The sequence below is a fragment of the Phacochoerus africanus genome, chromosome 5, assembly GCF_016906955.1.
Source record: "Phacochoerus africanus isolate WHEZ1 chromosome 5, ROS_Pafr_v1, whole genome shotgun sequence".
In the NCBI taxonomy this organism is placed as follows: domain Eukaryota; kingdom Metazoa; phylum Chordata; class Mammalia; order Artiodactyla; family Suidae; genus Phacochoerus; species Phacochoerus africanus.
Window position 1 is genome coordinate 33,111,251 of NC_062548.1, and position 19,490 is coordinate 33,130,740.

At 43.7% G+C, this 19,490-nt stretch overlaps 1 non-coding gene across 1 annotated transcript; it reads left to right on the forward strand.

The window, feature by feature from the left end:
- Positions 1–12,969: 12,969 nt before the first annotated feature.
- LOC125128586 (U6 spliceosomal RNA) lies at positions 12,970–13,077 on the forward strand. Its single transcript, XR_007135285.1, has one exon. It is a non-coding gene; the product is annotated as a U6 spliceosomal RNA (small nuclear RNA).
- The last annotated feature ends 6,413 nt before the right edge of the window (positions 13,078–19,490 follow it).

Consider the following 19,490-nt stretch of genomic DNA (forward strand, 5'->3'; position numbering starts at 1 on the left):
ATCTGCGACCTACACCCCAGCTCACGGCAACGCTGGATCCTTAACCCACTGAGTGAGGCCAGGAATCGAACCCACAACCTCATGGTTCCTAGTCGGATTTGTTAACCACTGAGCCACAACGGGAATTCCTCATCGTTAACTTTTAATTGATGAGTTGGTTAAATTTAAAAGGGACTAGGGACTTTGCCCTATTTATTCTAGAAGGCATTGTCTCTAGGATTTAAGAAAAGTTTAATAACCTGGCTCTGAAGAATTGCTCCCTAAACCTACTTCTTCTGATGGTTATTTACTGAGTCACCAATATCTGGAGAGAACTTGGAATTATTATTGTTATTATGATTATTATTATTATTACTATTAGTCTTTTTAGGGCTGCACCCACGGCATATGGAAGTTCCCAGGCTAGGGGTCTAATTGGAGCTGTAGCCGCCAGCCTACGCCAGAGCCACAGCAATGCCAGATCTGAGCCGCATTTGCAACCTATATCACAGCTCACAGCAATGCCAGCTCCTTAACCAAAACAGTGAGGCTGGGGATCGAAGCTGCATCCTCCTGGATATTAGTTGGGTTTGTTCCCACTGAGCAACCATGGGAACGCCATAGAACCTGGAATTATTAAAATGAATTTTTCCCACTGTCTCAAACAGTATAAGAAAAGCTAGTCTGACAATGGAAATGAACAGAATAGAAGCAAGATCTTTATTGCTGTGGCTTAAAAACTAAAATTTCGTTCCGGTTTAAGAAAAACAAATAAAATGGAGGTACCTAGGAGGACTGGCTCTGCACACAAAAATGGATAATAGGCTCATTCTGGCTCTTGCAGCTCTTGCCCAGATTAAGCTGGAGGTCCCTCTGTGGGCAGACACCACAGTGGCTTGCCTTTGACTTGCCTTCTTCATTGCTGCTCTATAATATTTATACACTGAGTATCAGAACCAAGAGAAGAAGCAGTCCAAGGATAAAAGGTATCCAGTCTTTATCTGACAAAGCCGTTCCAACAGACACCAGCAAATATCCTAACGAAAAGTGAATGATGGATTCGCGGTACAGGATCAAGAAGTGTCTTTCACGCTGCATCTCTTGCAACAGGGTGTTGAAAATAGGAGCAGGGGGGATCCCAGGCGCAGTGGATTTTTGCTAGTGGTGGAACGATGAGAGAAGGAATTACAAATACAGGTGAAAGGCTGACTAATGTCTTTCTCATTTTGGAAAGGCATTTTTTTCAATAAGAAGTTCATCTGTACTGGGGGTGGGAGGGCACAGGGGGGTTGGCATGGAAATGCTATAAAATTTGGTTGTGATGATGGCTGTACAACTATGTATGTAATAAAATTCATCGAGTAATTAGAAAAATAAAATGAAATTACTGAGTCAGCATATTAAAAAAAGGAAGTTCATCTGTGTCCATAATGAGCAGGACTGATCAGACTAGAGTTCTATCCTGTCTAGTTTTCTGGATTTAGATGAGGAACATAACATTCTAGGATATTTGGTGAATATCTCCTGTGAAAGATGATCAAGAGAGGAGAATGCTGGAGTTCCGGTCGTGGCTCAGTGGTTAATGAATCCGACTAGGAACCATGAGGTTGCGGGTTCAATCCCTGGCCTTGCTCAGTGGGTTAAGGATCTGGCGTTGCCATGAGCTGTGGTGTAGGCTGCAGATGTGGCTCAGATCCCGCGTTGCTGTGGCTCTGGTGTAGGCCAGCGGCTACAGCTCCAATTTGCCCCCTAGCCTGGGAACCTCCATATGCTGCAGGAACGGCCCAAGAAATGGCAAAAAGACACACGCAAAAAAAAAAAAAAGAAAGAAAGAAAGAAAGAAAGGAGAATGCGTAGCTGTAATTCCTGAATGGCTTCAGACAAGTTCAGGAAGCAATCTGTTATTGAGAAAATCTTACTGAACTTTTTTTTTTTTTTTTTTGGCTCCACCCCCTGCACGTGGAAGATTCTGGGTCAGGGATGGAACCAGTGCCACAGATACCACCTGTGCCACAGCTGTGGCAACACCAGATCCTCAACCTGTTGTGCCACAAGGGAACTTCCATGGTGAACTTTTTCTTTTTTTTTCTTTTTTCTTTGGCTGCCTCTTGACATATGGCATTCCCAGGCCAGGGATCAGATCCTAGCCGCAGTTTAGAACTACGCCACGGCTGTGGCCTCGCTGGGTTTCTTAACCCAGTGTGCAGGGCCACGGATCGAACCTGCAACCCAGCACTCCAGAGATGCCACCGATCCCTTTGCACCACAGCGGGAAATCCCATAATGAACTTATTTTGAAACTGATTTCTATCCTGTTTTCCTGAGGCATTTTCATGTGGAACACATGAAACGAGAGAAAGTTTGTACATTTTTCTGAAACATTTTCACTAGATGGCAAGTCATTTTATACTTCATGAAAACAAATGTGACCAACAGAAAGTAAAATCCATAGGAACTTAGGAACCACTAGTTTGAGCCATAATCACTGTGTCTCTAGATAGTGATCTGTAACTACTACACGTGGGTGAAATGGCCTCATGATCTGCCACTCTGACCTTTCCTTTCTTCCCTCTTTTCCTCCCTTTCCTCCCTCCCTCCCGTTCGTTCGTTCTTTCTTTCTTTCTTTCTTTCTTTCTCTTTCTTTCTTTCTTTCTTTCTTTCTTTCTTTCTTTCTTTCTTTCTCTCTCTCTCTCTCTCTCTCTCTCTCTCTCTCTCTCTCTCTCTCTCTCTCTCTCTCTCTCTCTCTCTCTCTTTCTTTCTTTCTCCACATCCATGGCATATGAAAGTTCCCAGGCTAGGGGTCAAATTGGAGCTATGTTGCTGCCGCAGCCACAGCAACACTCCAGGATCCGAGCCGCGTCTGCGACCTACACCAAAGCTCAGGGCAACGCCAGAATCCGCAACCTCCTGAGAGAGGCCAGGGGTCGAACCCGCATCCCCATGGATACTAGTTGGTTCATTCCCACTGCTCCACAACAGGAACTCCCTGAACTTTCTCTCTCTCTCTCTCTCTTTTTTTTTTTTTTTTGAGGGCTGTACCCACGGCATGTGGAGGTTCCCAGGCGAGGGGTTAAATCAGAGCTGCACCTGCCCGCCTACATCACAGCCACAGCAACGCCAGATCCAAGCCGCATCTGCAACATACACCACAGCTCACGGCAACGCCAGATCCTTAACCCACTGAGTGAGGCCAGGGATCGAATCCGAAACCTCATGGTTCCTAGTCAGATTCGTTTCCACAGCGCAAAGATGGGAATTCCGGAACTTTCTTTAAACACACACATGTCCTAAGGTCTCAGGGCTGGCAGGGATCCACTGTTAAGTAATCAGGTAGGCAGCCAAGACCACGTGGGTATTCAGTAACTTCAGGGCAAGGCAAAGTCTCCGTGGGGCCATACTTCCACATCAGGACACAGGGATTTGACAGAACGGAGAGACCCCATCCCCTTGGGCAAGTTACCTCCCTAACCTCAGTGTCTTTACTAGTGACAACACCCACCTCATGTGGCAGGGAGAACATTAAACTGGCAGGCCGAGTAGAATGCCTAGCTTAAGAGTGAGGATCATTGCAGTTCTCATTGTGGCTCAGCTCAGGCCAGCAGCTATAGCTCAGATTAGACCCCTAGCCTGGGAACCTCCATATGCTGCAGGTGGGGACCTAAGAAGGCAAAAGACAAAAAAAAAAAAAAGAGTGAGGATCTCTACAGTGGCTTCAGGCCTGTCTCCCCAAGAGTCAGAATTTGCAGTCCGCTGAGTAGAGAATGGCAATCTGTCCTCATTTACCAATTTTCTGAACAAGTTGGATTCTTCATTGAGGAGCAGGTGCCAGGGAAGGATCTGCAGGCCTCACCTGACAGCTTTCAGATGGACTCATTCTAAAGGCAAAATACATGCAAGTTCAAGAACATAAGCGACTCAGAGAGGGCCAGTGCACGATGGATTAACAACATGTCTAACTATGGAGCAGAAGAATGTAAGCAGCTCAGAGGGCTCATCTTTTCCGTATCAAGCCTAGAATTTTTAAATTTTATTTTTGCTTTTTAGGGCCACACCTGCAGCACATGCAGGTTCCCAGGCTAGAGGTTGATCAGAGCTACAGCTGCCAGGCTACACCACAGCCACAGCAACCCCAGATCCAAGCCACGTCTGCCACCTACACCACAGCTCACAGCAACACTGGATTCTTAACCCACTGAGCGAGGCCAGGGATCAAACCCGCGTCCTCATGAATACTAGTCAGATTCATTTCTGCTGAGCCACAATGGGAACTCCCTCTTCTTCAAGACTTTTAGACCTTAGCTATCCTTTAACATTTGTCATTGGGTGATTCACTTATGAATTTCACCTCCCGCTCCCGCTCAGTACAGAGAAACGCCCTAAACAGACCCTTTCATAAGCTTACAACCTAATAAGAAATTTATTTCATTGAGATCTACACAATCATTATGCATGTCCAAGAAGTGTGCACATGCCCTGTATTTTTTTGATGGTGTGATAACTTTTTTCCTTTTTTATTACTTAATGAATTTATCACACCTCTAGTTGTACAATGATCATCACAATCCAGTTTCACAGGATTTCCATCCCACAACCCAATGCACATGCCCCTTTACATACTTTTTTTTTTCTTTTTACTGCTGCACCTGTGGCAGGGCCAGGGTGGAATTGGAGCTGCCTCTGTGGCTTATGCCACAGCCACAGCAACACCGGATCCAAGGTACATCTGTGACCTACGCCGAAGCTGTGGCAACACCGGAACCTTAACCAAATGAGTGAGGACAGGGATCAAACCCAAATCCTCAGAGACAATGCTGGGTCCTTAACCTGATGAACTACAATGGAAACTCCCTTTTACACACTTTTAACAGTGTTGCGTTGGGGTGTTTTTCTGTTTGTTTTTTGTTTTTTCTTTTGGCTGTGCCCACAGGATGTAGAAGTTTCAAGGCAAAGGATGGAACCTGTGTCACAGCAGTGACCTGAGCCACAACAGTGACAAGCCAGATCTTTAACTGCTAGGCAACCAGGGAACTCCTAATAGTGTTTTTGTTTTTTTACTTTTTCCAGCTGTAACTTCTCGGCCTATGGAGGTTCCCAGGTAGGGATAAATCAGAGCTACAGCTGCCGGCCTACACCACAGCCACAGCACCATGGGATCTGAGCTGAGTCTGTGACCTACACCACAGCTGACTGCAATGCTGGATCTTTAACCCACTGAGCGAGGCCAGGAATCGAACCCACATCCTCATGGATACTAGTCAGATTCATTTCAGTTGCGCCAGAATGGGAACTCCTGCCTTATATAACATTTTCCTTTGCCAAAGAATTTTAATCTGTATCATTTAACAATAATAAACCACAACCCTGATTATACCAGCTATGCTGCCTTCTGTGAGTTCTAGCGACTTAAATTGAGGATGGTCTTGGCCCCCCACACACACAAAATAGAAACATTTATTTATTTATTTTATGGCAGCACCCACAGCATATGGAAGTTCCCAGGCGAGAGAATGAATCCGAGCCATACCTGAGACCTATGCTGAAACTGCAGCAACACCGGATCCTTTAGCTTGGGGAGAACTCCTACATTTATATTTGTATTAAAAAAATGTTTAAAACTCTTTTTAGGGCCATGCCTGCATCCTATGGAAGTTTCTAGGCTATGGGTTGAATGGGAGCTGCAGTTGCTGGCCTACACTGTAGCCACAGCAATGCTGGATCCAAGCCACATCTGTGACCTACGAGGCAGCTTGCTGCAATGCCATGGATCTTTATTCCACTGCGCAGGGCCAGAAATCGAACCCTCATCCTCATGAATACTAGTCAGGTTCTTAACCTCCTTATCTGCAACAGGAACTCTGAGAACTTCTGCATTTAACATGTAAGAATTCATACATTTGGTCATGAGAATGATGGATTTGAGGGGGCTATCATTAGGGAGTCCAGAATGGAGATGCAAGGGTCTCAATGAGAGCAGTATTGGGGGAGCCTAGAGAAGACTTGATGATGACAAATGAACAAGGCCTAATGACTGATGGTGGCAGGGGTAGGGGGGAGTTGGGGTGCAGCGAAGAGGTGTAGGAACTGGGATCAGCTGGTTTGAGTAACTGGGCTTGTAGTAGCTACATTTTCAGAGACTGGATACACAGGACAAGACCTGTTCTAGAGTAAGGAGGATGAATTCTGTTGTAGGCATGTCAGGACTGACGTGCTTGGGAAAGATCTAGGTGGACAGGGTTAGGGGGAAACATCTCCTACCTGAGATAGATATAACCAAGAGTGAGAAACCTCTCCAATCAGAAAGTGCTTGAGGAGTTCCCGTCGTGGCTCAGCAGAAACGAATCTGACTAGGATCTATGATGACACAGGTTCGATCCCTGGCCTCGACAAGTGGGTTAGGGATCTGGTGTTGCTGGGAGCTGTGGTATAGGTTGCAGACTCCGCTCGAATCTGCTGTGGATGCAGCTGTGGTGTAGGCTGGCGGCTACAGCTCCAATTTGACCCCTGGGAACCTCCATATGCTATGGAGACAGTCCTAAAAAGCAAAAAAGAAAGAAAGAAAGAAAGTGCTTGAGGTGGAAGTTCCATTCTGGCTCAGCGCATTAAGGATCTGGTGCTGTATATACTGCTACCAGCTCTAGTTGCTGCTGTGGCGCAGTTTCGATCCCTGGCCTGGGAACTTCCGTATGCCACAGGTGCAGCCAAAAAAAAGAAAAACAAATTTTAAAAAAGTAAAAGCAAGTCCTCAAGGCTATGGAATAGGCAAGATCACCCTGAAGGAATATGCAGAGAGCAGTGGGAAGAGCATCAGGTCCACGGTGCCCTGCTGGTTGGTTAACCCCTTTGCCTTCTGAACGACAAGGGGTCGTGCTGGCTCATCTCTACTAAATTTCTCCCTACCTATGAACGTCATCTGGCTCTAGTCCAAGACAAAAGAAACCTGGTCAATTTCTTGCAGCTTCAGTGCCCGTCACATTATAGCTACTCGAATACTTCTTTCATGGGGTGGTTCTGAAACCCATTAAGAACCGCTACTACAGGAAAGGGAAGAAACTGGTTTTCGGCTACTGGAGTTGAAATCCTATGTTTAGATGAAAAATGTATCACTCATTTAAGTCAGCTGGAAACGATTCTAAAGGTTAAGAAGCTAGGCATGAGGGAGTTCCCATTGTGGCTCAGTGATAATGAGCCCAACTAGTATTCATAAGGATGCAGGTTCGACCCCTGGCCTCGCTCAGTGGGTTAAGGATCCGGCATTGCCATGAGCTCTCATGCAGATGTGAGTAGACATGTCCCAGATCCTGAGTGGCTGTGGCTGTGGTGTAGGCTGGCAGGTGTAGCTCCACTTCAGCCCCTAGCCTGGAAATTGCCATATGCCGCAGGTGCAGCCCTTAAAAAAAAAAGCAAGAAGTTGGGCATGGGGTGTGGGTGAGGCAAAAAGATATGCACAAGCCAGAAGGACTCCACTACCTTTTAGAGATGGTAAATTGTCTATATCAGGGGAGGAAGCTCTTGTTACCCCTAACTAGGCTATTGCCTAAACACTTAAGCTGTTTCTTTAATGGTGTGCCATAAAACACTCCTCCCCAGAGAGACGCTTCACAAATAGAAAGTCTGTCAAATGAGTTTGCGAAATGCTACCTACTCCTGGAGTTTCACAATGCACAAGAGTACTCTAAAGACTCTGGGGGATTTTGCAATGACTATGGCTTGTTAAACCCACTGTTCTCCAGTCACCTGGTCACTGAACCACATCCCACCACGACCTTTTAAAATCCTTCAGAACTCATGCCCCTTGGAAACACAGAGTACTAAATACTGGTTTGAATACTCCAAATGCCTCCCACTATAGGAGCAATTTTATAAGGATGTTCTTCAAGGAATTTTTTTTTTTGGCTTTTTTTTTTTTAGGGCTGTGCCTGTGGCATATGGAAATTCCCAGGCTAGGGGTCAAAGTGGAAGTACAGCTGTGGCCTAGGCCACAGCCATAGCAACACTGGATCAAGCCATGTCTGTGACCTACACCACATGTCACGGAAATGCCGGATCCTTAACCCACTGAGCGAGGCCAGGGTCTGAACCTGTGTCCTCATGGATACTGGTCAGGTTCGTTACTACTGAGGCACAACAGGAACTGCAACTAACATCTTTTTTTTTTTTTAATGGTCACTGCCTGGCACATGGAAATTCCTGGGCCAGGGGTCAAACCCACACCACAGCAGTGACCTGAGGCAATTTAGTGGCAATGTCTGATCCTTAACCCACTGTGCCACAAGGGAACTCCTGGTGAATATCTTAATAGAATGCAAAGCAAGCTTTCCTATCTGGTGGACCAACAGTTTCCTCTAGTCTAAATTAAGGAAATTATGGAAGATTTTGTAATGCAGGTAGACAACCAACTTTGTAGTGAAACAACTGGCACTGTGCAGATCTGTACCAAAGGACAGTGAGGAAGAGCATGGGCCCTGGAGCTGCACTTCGTGGGTTCAGGTCCAGCCTCTGCCACTTCCTAACTCCCTGACCTTGGGCGAGCTGCTTAATCTCTCTGCTCACATGTCTCCATCAGTACAGGGCTGATAACAGTGCTGATCTCTTAGAGTGGTTTGTATTGCCCAGAGCATCACAAGTGCTCTTCTAAGTTCCTGTGTATTTCATATTTATTAATTGGTACAGCAGTCTAGCAAAGTCCATTTAAAGGTGAGGCGAGTTCTAGTCAATAAAGTATTTTGACACCAAATGACTAGGAAATTAGCAAACATTTTTTCTGAGAAGTGAAATAATGAATGGAAGCAGCGTTTTCAAGAATCCTGCAAGGGAAGTACACTCAATATTTTGTAATGACTCATAAAGGAAAAGAATCTGAAAAGAATACATTCATATTATACATATGAAAATACATATGAACATATGTATGAATCTGAAAAAGAATATATATAAATGAATCACTTTGCTGTAAACCTGAAACACAACATTGCAAATCAACTACACGTCAATAAAAAAACATTTTTTAAGTGAATTAAAAACAAAAGAATCCTATACAAACTTTCAGATAAATGATATAGCAGTCATTTTTAAAAACTTGAAATTTACTTAACTGGTCTAAAAGGTGATTTTAAAGCAAAGATCAAGAAGTTTCATGAACGAGTATCCTTCAAAAACAAATATACACTGTAAACCACCTATACTTTAATAAAAACAAAAATAAACAAACAAAAAAAATCACCAGGGGAAAATGACACCTCTCTTTTTTAGGAGTAGGCTCTTGACTATCTAACGCAACAGGGATTTCCAAGAAGAACCCATTATTACACCTTGGGTTACAGTTTTTTGTAATTGAGTGGATGATGTTAGCTGACCATTTACCAGTTTATTTCAGAAATCATTTCAAAGGCTGTGAACTAATACTAATAAAGTTATTGATAACTCATTTGAAAATAAATATTTATAAAATAAGAGTGCATATACTTAACTGTTTTTTTGTTTGTTTGTTTTTTGTTTTTGTCTTTTCTAGGGCCGCTCCGGAGGCATATGGAGGTTCCCAGGCTAGGGGTCGAATCGCAACTGTAGCAACTGGCCTACACCACAGCCACAGCAATGCAGGATCCGAGCCACATCTTTGACCCACACCACAGCTCATGGCAACACCGGATCCTTCACCCACTGAGCAAGGCCGGGGATCAAACCCACGACCTCATGGTTCCTAGTTGGATTCATTAACCACTACGCCACGAAAGGAACTCCCCATAGACTGCTTTAAGATTTTTATTTTTTCTATTATAGTTGATTTACAATGTTCTATCAATTTCTGCTGTACAGCAAAGTGACTCAGTCATATATATATATATATATATATATTTTGTCTTTAGGGCCACACCCGAAGTACACGGAGGTTCCCAGGCTAGAGGTCGAATCAGAGCTGTAGCTGCCAGCCTACACTGCAGTCATAGCAACACCAGATCGAGCTGCATCTGTGACCTACAGCTCACAGCAACGCCGGATCTTTAAACCCACCTCCTCGTGGATAATAGGTTCATTTCCGCAGAGCCACAATGGGAGCTCCTACATTCTTTTTCTTACATTATCCTCCATCCTGCTCCATCACAAGTGACTAGATATAGTTCCCTGTGCTACACACCAGGATCTCATTGCTTACCCACTCCAAATGCAACAGCTTGCATTACCCAGTCCATCCCACTCCCTCCTCCTCCCCCTTGGCAACCACACATCTGTTCTCCAAGTCCATGTTAACTTATTATTTTTCAATTAGTAGTTGTACCTCTTATCTTTTTGTTTGGTTTTTCCTACTCCTAATTAGCTAAAGTGAAAGATACTATCTAGAGAAAGATAACGGTAAACTACCTCATAGTTTAAACCTCCTACAAAATGCTTATTTTCAGCCATTTATTTAAACTGTGTATACTTTCAGAAAATAGACGTTTATTTTCATTATTTAAAAAAAGCTTCAGGGAAAGAAAACTTGGAAAATACACAACAAAGGAAAAGAATCATAAAGGAAAACATCCATAACAAAGGCTAGAAGAAAACACACTCAAATATTAACAACAATTCTGATTGTAGAGGCGCTCAAAAACCATGAAGTTACACTATATTTTTTTATGAGCTTTTAAGTAGAAAGAGTTCTGAATCTTTTACTTTCTGGAAGTGCCCCCATTTCAGTGACGGAAAAACCAAAGCACAAAGCAGAGAGAGAGAGAGAGGGAGAGAGAGAGAAGAGAGAGAGAGAAGAGAGAGAGAGAGAAAGAGAGAGAGAGAGAGAGAGAGAGAGAGTGTGTGTGTGTGTGTGTGTGTGTGTGTCTTTTTAGGGCTGAATCCATGGCATATGGAGGGTCCCAGGCTAGGGGTCAAATCAGAGCTGTAGCTGCCACACCATAGCAATGTAAAATCGAAGCAGTGTCTGCGACCTACGCCACAGTTCACAGCAACCCCAGATCCTTAACCCACTGAGTGAGGCCAGGGATCAAACCTGCGTCCGCATGGATGCTAGTCAGATTCGTTTCTGCTGAGCCGTGCAATTTGTCTTTGATACTTAAAACAATGCCAAGAAATAGCCTTTAAGGAAGATCAGGAGAGGACCGTCTGGCGGTCCTCTGGGTAAGCAATCCACAGCCCTGTTGTGACCGACTCCCACCTCCTCCTATCAGGACAACACAGGAATAGGGCTCTCATGACATCTGTCCTTTCTGATAAATTTGTGAACATATGTTTTGGTTTTGTTTGTTTGTATTGGCCGAACCCACAGCATGTGAAAGTCCCCTAGGCAGGGATTGAACCTGAGCCACAGCAAAGACGTGCACCACAGCAGTGACAATGTGGGATTCTTTTTTTTTTTTTTTTTTTTGCTATTTCTTGGGTCGCTCCCGCGGCATATGGAGGTTCCCAGGCTAGGGGTCTAATTGGAGCTGTAGCCACCGGCCTACGCCAGAGCCACAGCAACGTGGGACCCGAGCCGCGTCTGCAACCTACACCACAGCTCACGGCAAGGCCGGATCCTTAACCCACTGAGCAAGGGCAGGGACCGAACCCGCAACCTCATGGTTCCTAGTCGGATTCGTTAACCACTTCGCCATGACGGGAACTCCGTCAACTTCTTTTTAGATACACATGTGGGATTCTTAACAGATGTATTTGAACATGGATTCTAATGTTGGACACCTGAAACTAATAAGATGCTGTTCATCAACTATACTTTAAAAGACTGTAGTAACCTTTATCCTGAGTCATCAGGGTAGTGCTTTAAGCTAAATGCAAACATCATTTCAAGTTTCAAAAAAAGGAGAAAAAGCCAGCTCACTTTGATGTACAACAAAAATTGACAGAACATTGTAAATCAACTATAATGCAAAAATTTTAAAAACTAAAAAAAAAAAAAATTCAAAAAAGGGCTCTGACTAGTTAAGATTTTTTTTTTTTAAGGCTGCAACCATGGTACATGGAAGTTCCTGGGCTAGGGGTCCAATCAGAGCTGTAGCAACACTGGATCCGAGCCACATTTGTGACCTACACCACAGCTTGCAGCAATGCCTAATCCTGAACCCCCTGAGCAAGGCCAGAGATCGAATCCACATCCTCACTGACACGACATTGGGTTCTTGGGTTCATAACCCGCTGAACCACAACGAGAACTCCAAGATAACTTTCTATGTGTCGCTAATACTTTTAAAGAAAATTCGGAGAACCTACAGCCATTAAACTGTTTTCTAAGCAGGAAGAATTTTAAGTTCACATGAATGAAACCTTCATTTCAAGAGAAAAGTTAAAAAATTTTTCTGAGCGAAGTCAAGGCATTTTATATGAAATTTTTATTTCACTTACCGATTATAAAAAGTAGCTCATAGGCAAAAAAATTAGAAGAAATGTCAACAAACAAGACAAGATCTCCTTTAACCTTCAGAGACGACCTATTTCCTCGGAGAAGAAACATTCACCTTTTAAAAATATGGCATGGGAATTCCCGTCGTGGCGCAGTGGTTAACGAATCCGACTAGGAACCATGAGGTTGCGGGTTCGGTCCCTGCCCTTGCTCAGTGGGTTAAGGATCCGGCCTTGCCGTGAGCTGTGGTGTAGGTTGCAGACGCGGCTCGGATCCTGCGTTGCTGTGGCTCTGGCATAGGCCGGTGGCTACAGCTCCGATTCAACCCCTGGCCTGGGAACCTTCATATGCCGAGGGATCGGCCCAAGAAATAGCAACAACAACAACAACAACAAAAGACAAAAAAAGACAAAAAAAATATGGCATGGATTGCCATTAATTACAACAACGTAGATCTTCAGGGGAACCCATTTTACAACTCAGATTTGTATTTTTTTCCTTTTTCCCCTCATAAGTTTGCGGCTTCAATGCCCTTCTGCAAGCAGTGAAGGATCTGATTAACAGGGACTGTGAGTAATACTTGTACTTCCTATAGGGCAGTGATTCTAATGTCATTGCTCAGAAGAATCAACCACTTAAGGAGCTTTTAAAAATACAGACGCGTGCTCGCTTATGGCAGCCCATACACTAAAATTGGAATGATACAGAGAAGATTAGCATGGCCCTTGCGCAAGGATGACATGCAGATTCATGAAGCGTTCCATGTTTTTAAATGATCTATAGGTGACATGATTGGAAAAGTCTTTATAATTAATTATTAAAGATTACTGTGTGTGTATATATATATATGTGTGTGTGTGTGTGTATATATATATATATATATATATAAATACAGATGCCTCTGCCCTCCTCGCAAACCACCTGAACAAGAATCATGGGGATGAGGTCCTGCATTAGGAGAAATCAAAAGCGAACAGATCATCCTAAAGCTCACCCTGGGTCAAAAACTGCTGTAAGCGAAGTAACTTGAAGGTAATTATGTATAAATTCGAAAAGAATACATTGCTTTGTTCTACCCTCTTTTTCCATTAGACACTATACAGGCCTCCCCATTTGATTTTGCCTGACGCTGTTTTGACACAGCTGTTACTTCTAAATGAAGGCTCCATCTGAGCTGTTGCACTGGTTCTCAAACTGCGGTCCCCAACCAGCAGCATCAGAATCACCGGCGAACTTGTTAGAAATGTAAATTACCGGGGGAAAAAATGTAATTGTAATGTATACATGTAAGGATAACCTGACCCCCTTGCTGTACAGTGGGAAAATAAAAAAAATTATTAAAAAAAGAAAAGAAAAGAAAAGAAATGTAAATTACCAAGCCCCTGGACCTGCTGAATCAGGGGGTAGGGCCCAGCCATCAGTGTTTTATTCATTTTTTTAAAAATTTCTTTTGTTTGTTGGTTTCTTTTTTTTCTTTTTCTTTTTCTTTTTTTTTTGGCCTCACATGAGGCATGTAGAAGTTCCTGAGCCAGGAACTGAGACTACATCACAGCAGCAGCCCCAGCCACCTGCAGTGACAATGCTGGATCCTGAACCCACTCATGCCACAGGAGAACTCCATTTTTTTATGTGTGGTTTTTTTTTTATTGTTTTTCTGTTTTATTTTTTATTATCTTTATTATTATTGTTATTATTATTTGCTTTTTAGGGCTGCAATTGTGGCATATGGAAGTTCCCAGGCTAGGGGTCAAATTGGAGCTTAGGCGCTGGCCTAACAGCCACAGCAACAGAAGATCTGAGCTACATGTGCAATCTATAGCACAGCTCACAGCAATGCCGGATCCTTAACCCACTGAGGGAGGCCAGGGATCGAACCTGCATCCACATGGATGCTTAGTCGGGTTCGCTAATCACTGAGCCATAGAAGGAACTCCCTATCTTTTTAAAATTAGTGTTTTAACATGCATTTTAATGCACCCTGAGGTTTGAGAACCATGGAGCTACTGTGAATAGACAAGGTTAGATACAGGATACCCAGTTAAATATGAATTTCAGATAAATATTTTTATTTTATTTATTTATTTTTGTTTTTTCATTTTTTTGTCTTTTTGCCTTTTCTAGGGCCGCTCCTGCGGCATATAGAGGTTCCCAGGCTAGGGGTCGAATCGGAGCTGTAGCCACCAGCCTACGCCAGAGCCACAGCAACACGGGATCCGAGCCGCATCTGTGACCTACACCACAGCTCACGGCAACGCTGGATCGTTAACCCTCTGAGCAAGGCCAGGGATCAAACCCGCAACCTCATGGTTCCTAGTCGGATTCGTTAACCACTGCGCCACGACGGGAACTATAAATATTTTTAGTATGATTTTGTCCCAAATATTGCCTAAGACATACTTAAACTTCAAATTTATACTATACTATAAACTTTACTGTACTTTATATATATAACTTCATATATATACACATACATATATGCACGTACACACACAAATAGATATCTACGTAGGAATTCCCGTCGTGGTTCAGTGGAAATGAACCTGACTAGCATCTGTGAGGATGCAGGTTCGATCCCTAGCCTTGCTCAGCAGGATCTGGTGTTGCCATGAGCTGTGGTCTAGGTCGCAGACGTGGCTCAGATCCTGCGTTGCTGTGGCTGTGGCGTAGGTCAGCGGCTATAGCTCCAATTTGACCCCTAACCTGGGAACCTCCACATGCCATGGGTACCGCCCCAAAAAGACAAAAAAAAGAAATAGATATCTACCGAGTTATCTACCTTGGGATAAAACAATCAAACATAGTGAACAAAATCAGGTACACTGATAGGCAAACATTTCATAAGCTATACATTTTATCAATTGTACTGAATCGTCACGTAAGCATTGTACCTACTCTTTTAGCAGTAGACTTAAAGCAAGCATAATACATGTCATGAGTAATTATACTCTGTGAAAACTTCGCTAGAAAATTACCTTTCTATCCTGAACACTGGGGGCACTAGTTTGGTCAGAAGTAACATAATAGGAGCTCCCAATATGGCACAGTGGAAACGAATGTGACTAGGAACCATGAGGTTGTGGGTTCGATCTCTGGCCTCACTTAGTAGGTTAAGGATCCGGCATTGCCGTGAGCTGTGGTGTAGGTTGCGGACGTGGCTCAGATCCTGTGTTGCTGTGGCTGTGGCATAGGCCAACAGCTGTAGCTCAGATTTGACCCCTAGCCTGGGAACCTCTATATGCTGCAGGTGCAGCCTTAAATAGCAAAAAAAAAAAAAAAAAAAGTAACATCATAACATTCAATTTTGATAGGGAGACAAACATTTGGTAAAGAGTTCAACTGAGTTCAACCGGGTCTAGCCTGGTCTAGACTCTTGGATCTGCTGCCTCATACTGCTTATCCTCCTGTGGGTGTCATTGCGGTCAGTAGTTTTTTATATAGACCAGTTCAATGAAGAGGCCCTTCTTGAGTGGAAAATATGAATTCAAGAGTCAATTCTGGGGGTTCCCACTGTGACTCAGCCTGGCTGGTATCCGTGAGGTTGCAGATTTGACCCCAGGCCCTGCTCAGTGGGTTACGAATCTGGTGAGGATACCGTGAGCTGTGGTATAAGTTACAGACGAGGCTCGTATCCCACGTTGCTGTGGCTGTGGCTGACAGCGGCAGCTCTGATTCAACCCCTAGCCTGGGAACTTCCACAGGCTGTGTGTGTGGCCGTAAAAAGCAAAAAAAAAAAAAAAAAAAAAAAAGTCCTCTTTTCTCTTTGGTCCCCTCAGTCTTGAGTATTGCAGGTAGTCTAGATAAGACCAAGATGAGGTCCTGACAGCCCCAATAAAACATTTACATCTTAGAGGCACAGGTGGAGAAAAGAAAGTTCCTCCTAGAATGACCTGTTCCCTCAGGGCCAGCATTCTGAAAAGATGCTTTATCAATCTGGCAAAACCAGTTTTGGATAGTCTAATAAGCCTCACCTGGGGCATTTTTCTCCAATCTAAAGAATATTGTGACCAGGAGTTCCCATCGTGGCGCAGTGGAAACAAATCAGACTAGGAACCATGAGGTCGCAGGTTCGATCCCTGGCCTAGCTCAGTGGGTTAAGGATCTGGTGGTGCCGTGACCTGTGTGTAGGTCTCAGACATGGCTTGGATCTGGTGTTGCTGTGGCTGTGGTGTAGGCCGGTGGCTACAGCTCTGACTGGACCCCTCGCCTGGGAACCTCCGTATGCTGTGGGTGAAGCCCTAAAAAGACAAAAAAAAAAGGAATATTGTGGCCATATAGTGTTACCAAAAAAATCATCTTTTTGGCTTTAGTCATAGAGACAGAACTAAAACCTGTCCAATTTTAATTTTTCTCTTTTTAAAAATTTATTGACATTGGAGTATAGTTGATTTACAATATTATATTATTTTCAAGTGTATAGCGAGGTGGATAAGTCACTCATATAAATATATCCATTCTTTTTCCCCATACAGGTTATTACAAACTATTGAGATTTTCCTGTGATATACAGTAGATTCTCGTTACTCATCTATTTTACACAGCAGTGTCTGTGTGTTATTCCCACGCTCCCAATTCTTCCTCCCCCCCATGGTTTTACCTATGGTAACCATAAGATTGGTTTTGAAATCTGTGAGTTTGTTTCTATTTTATTTATTTATTTATTTTTGTCTCTTTTTAGGGCCGCACCTGTGGCATATGGAGATTCCCAAGCTAGGGATCAAATCTGGAGCTGCAGCTGCTGGCCTACACCACAGCCACAGCAATGCAGCATCTGAGCCTTGTCTGAGACCTACACCACAGCTCACCACAAGGCCAGATCCTTAACCCACCCACGGGATCGAAGCTAGGGATGGAACCCTCATCCTCATGGATACTAGTCGGGTTCGTTTCCACTGCGCCATGATGGGAACCCATAAGCTGTGAGTGCAGCCCTAAAAAAAGAAAAGAAAAAAAAAGACAAGCAGCTATGAGGGAGATTATTGGAACCTACTTCGGATTGGTTTTGTAAACGGATTCTGTGGCCCCCGAGGTTTTAGGTGTGAGCGCTGCAGCACTTGAGTGTCTGTGAGGAGGTGCTACCGGCCTCGGGTGGCCTTACTGGGGCTCACTGATTCGAGCGCCGGTCTTCCACTCCAGCTTGGGAACTCCCACATGCCACAGGTGTGGCTCTAAAAAGCAAAAACAAACAAAAATCCCCCAAAACTATACTGTTTCTAATGAAAATTTATTAAAATTGTAAGGCTCTAGCTTGTTGATCCCTGATTGATAGGCATTTATATTGTTTCTATGACTGTGCTGTTGTAAAGTTGTTAAAATGAATTGCCTTGAGCACACGTCATTTAATTTTTTTGCCAGTGTGTTTTGTGATATATACTTAGAATGAGATTCCTGAATCAAGAGGTAAAGGCATATTTTTTAATCTATACTCTTTTTTTTTTTTGTCTTTTGTCTTTTCAGGGCTGCACCCATGGCATATGGAAGTTCCCAGGCTATGGGTCAAATCGGAGCTACAGCCGCCGGCCTACACCAGAGCCACAGCAACACGGGATCCGAGCCGCATCTGGGACCTACACCACAGCTCACAGCAACGCCAGATCCTTAACCCACTGAACAAGGCCAGGGATGGAACCTGAAATTTGTTCCTAGTCGGATTTGTTTCCACTGTGCCATGACGGGAACTCCTACTCTATATTCATTAACCAAAAACTCCCCTCATCTCCCTCCCCAGAGCCCCTGGTAAACAAAGGAATACAAAGTTTTTCAAAAAAAAACCCACAATCAGCAACTTAAAACTTATGGGCATCTTTATCCTTATACTTATGTCTCTGAGATTTCAGAATAATATCGAGATAACTTTCAACAGACGAGTTTTCTTGAGTTTATGAATCTGATTTCGTTTTATTTTTAATTTTTTCCTCTGAATCACAAAATTTTAGGTTCTCATAGAAATGTGGAAAATAAAATTACAAGGACAAAAATAAGAATTGTGCAGAGGAATTCCACCAGCAGAAGATAACCAGTAACCACTGTGATATGTTTCATTCATTTTTCCTATTTTTCTTCTTCATTCCTCTCCTCTGCTTGTTCTAGGAGAAACCCCATGTATGCCATACGTAGTGGGAATACACATATGGATATGTTTACGTCTGGCTCTCTCTCTGTTGTACGATTTGTAATTATAAAGGTAGGGTTATACTGTAAACTTCAGCTGTTTAAAGTATTATTTTTTACTTTTATTTATTTTTTGGCCACCCTGCAGCATGTGGAGTTCCCAGGCCAGGGATCAGATCCAAGCCAGAGTTTCTTTTTTCTTTTCTTTTTTTTTTTTTTTTTTTTTTCAGCTTTTTAGGGCCTCACTGACAGCTTATGGAAGTTCCCAGACCCGAATGGGAGCTACACCTGCCAGCCTACACCACAGCCACAGCAACCTGGGATATGAACCTTGTCTGAATCTACACTGCTGCTCAGGGCAATGCCAGATCCCTGACCCATTGAGTGAGACCAGGGATCGAACCTGCGTCCTCATGGATACCAGTCAGATTCATTTCTGCTGCACCGCAATGGGAATTCCCCAAGCCACAGTTTTGACCTACGCCACAGCGACAGCTATGCTGGATCCTTAACCCACTTTGCCAGGCTGGGGATTGAACCTGTGTCCCAGCACTCCAGAGATGCCACAGATCCCATTGCACCACACCGGGAACTCCCTGAAGTACTTTTAAATGGCCAGGAGATAGTCTTCAAAACACTCTACATTGGAATGAATGCCTATTCTATCATGTGAAAATCCTATAATTTAACTTTTCATTGTATAAATCTTATCTGAGGAGTTTATTTTCTTAGAGCTATTTCCCAAATTGGGTTGCTGGGTCAAAGGGTGTGATGGTATGTAACGAAATTCATTGATTTATTATTTGGGGGTCTCATGAGCTGAAGAAAGTACACAGATTCACATGCTTGCCTGCATGGATAGTTATTTTATCTCCTTATCACTCGAGGGCACCCACTCCCATCACATAAGAAGAAATCATTTTACTCACCAAACTTTTTTTTTGTCCCTTAAAGGCTGCACCCATGGCATATAGAGGTTCCCAGGCTAGGGGTCGAGTTGGAGCTGCAGCTGCCAGCCTACACCACAGCCACAGCAACGGAGGATCCAAGCCATGTCTACAACCTATACTGCAGC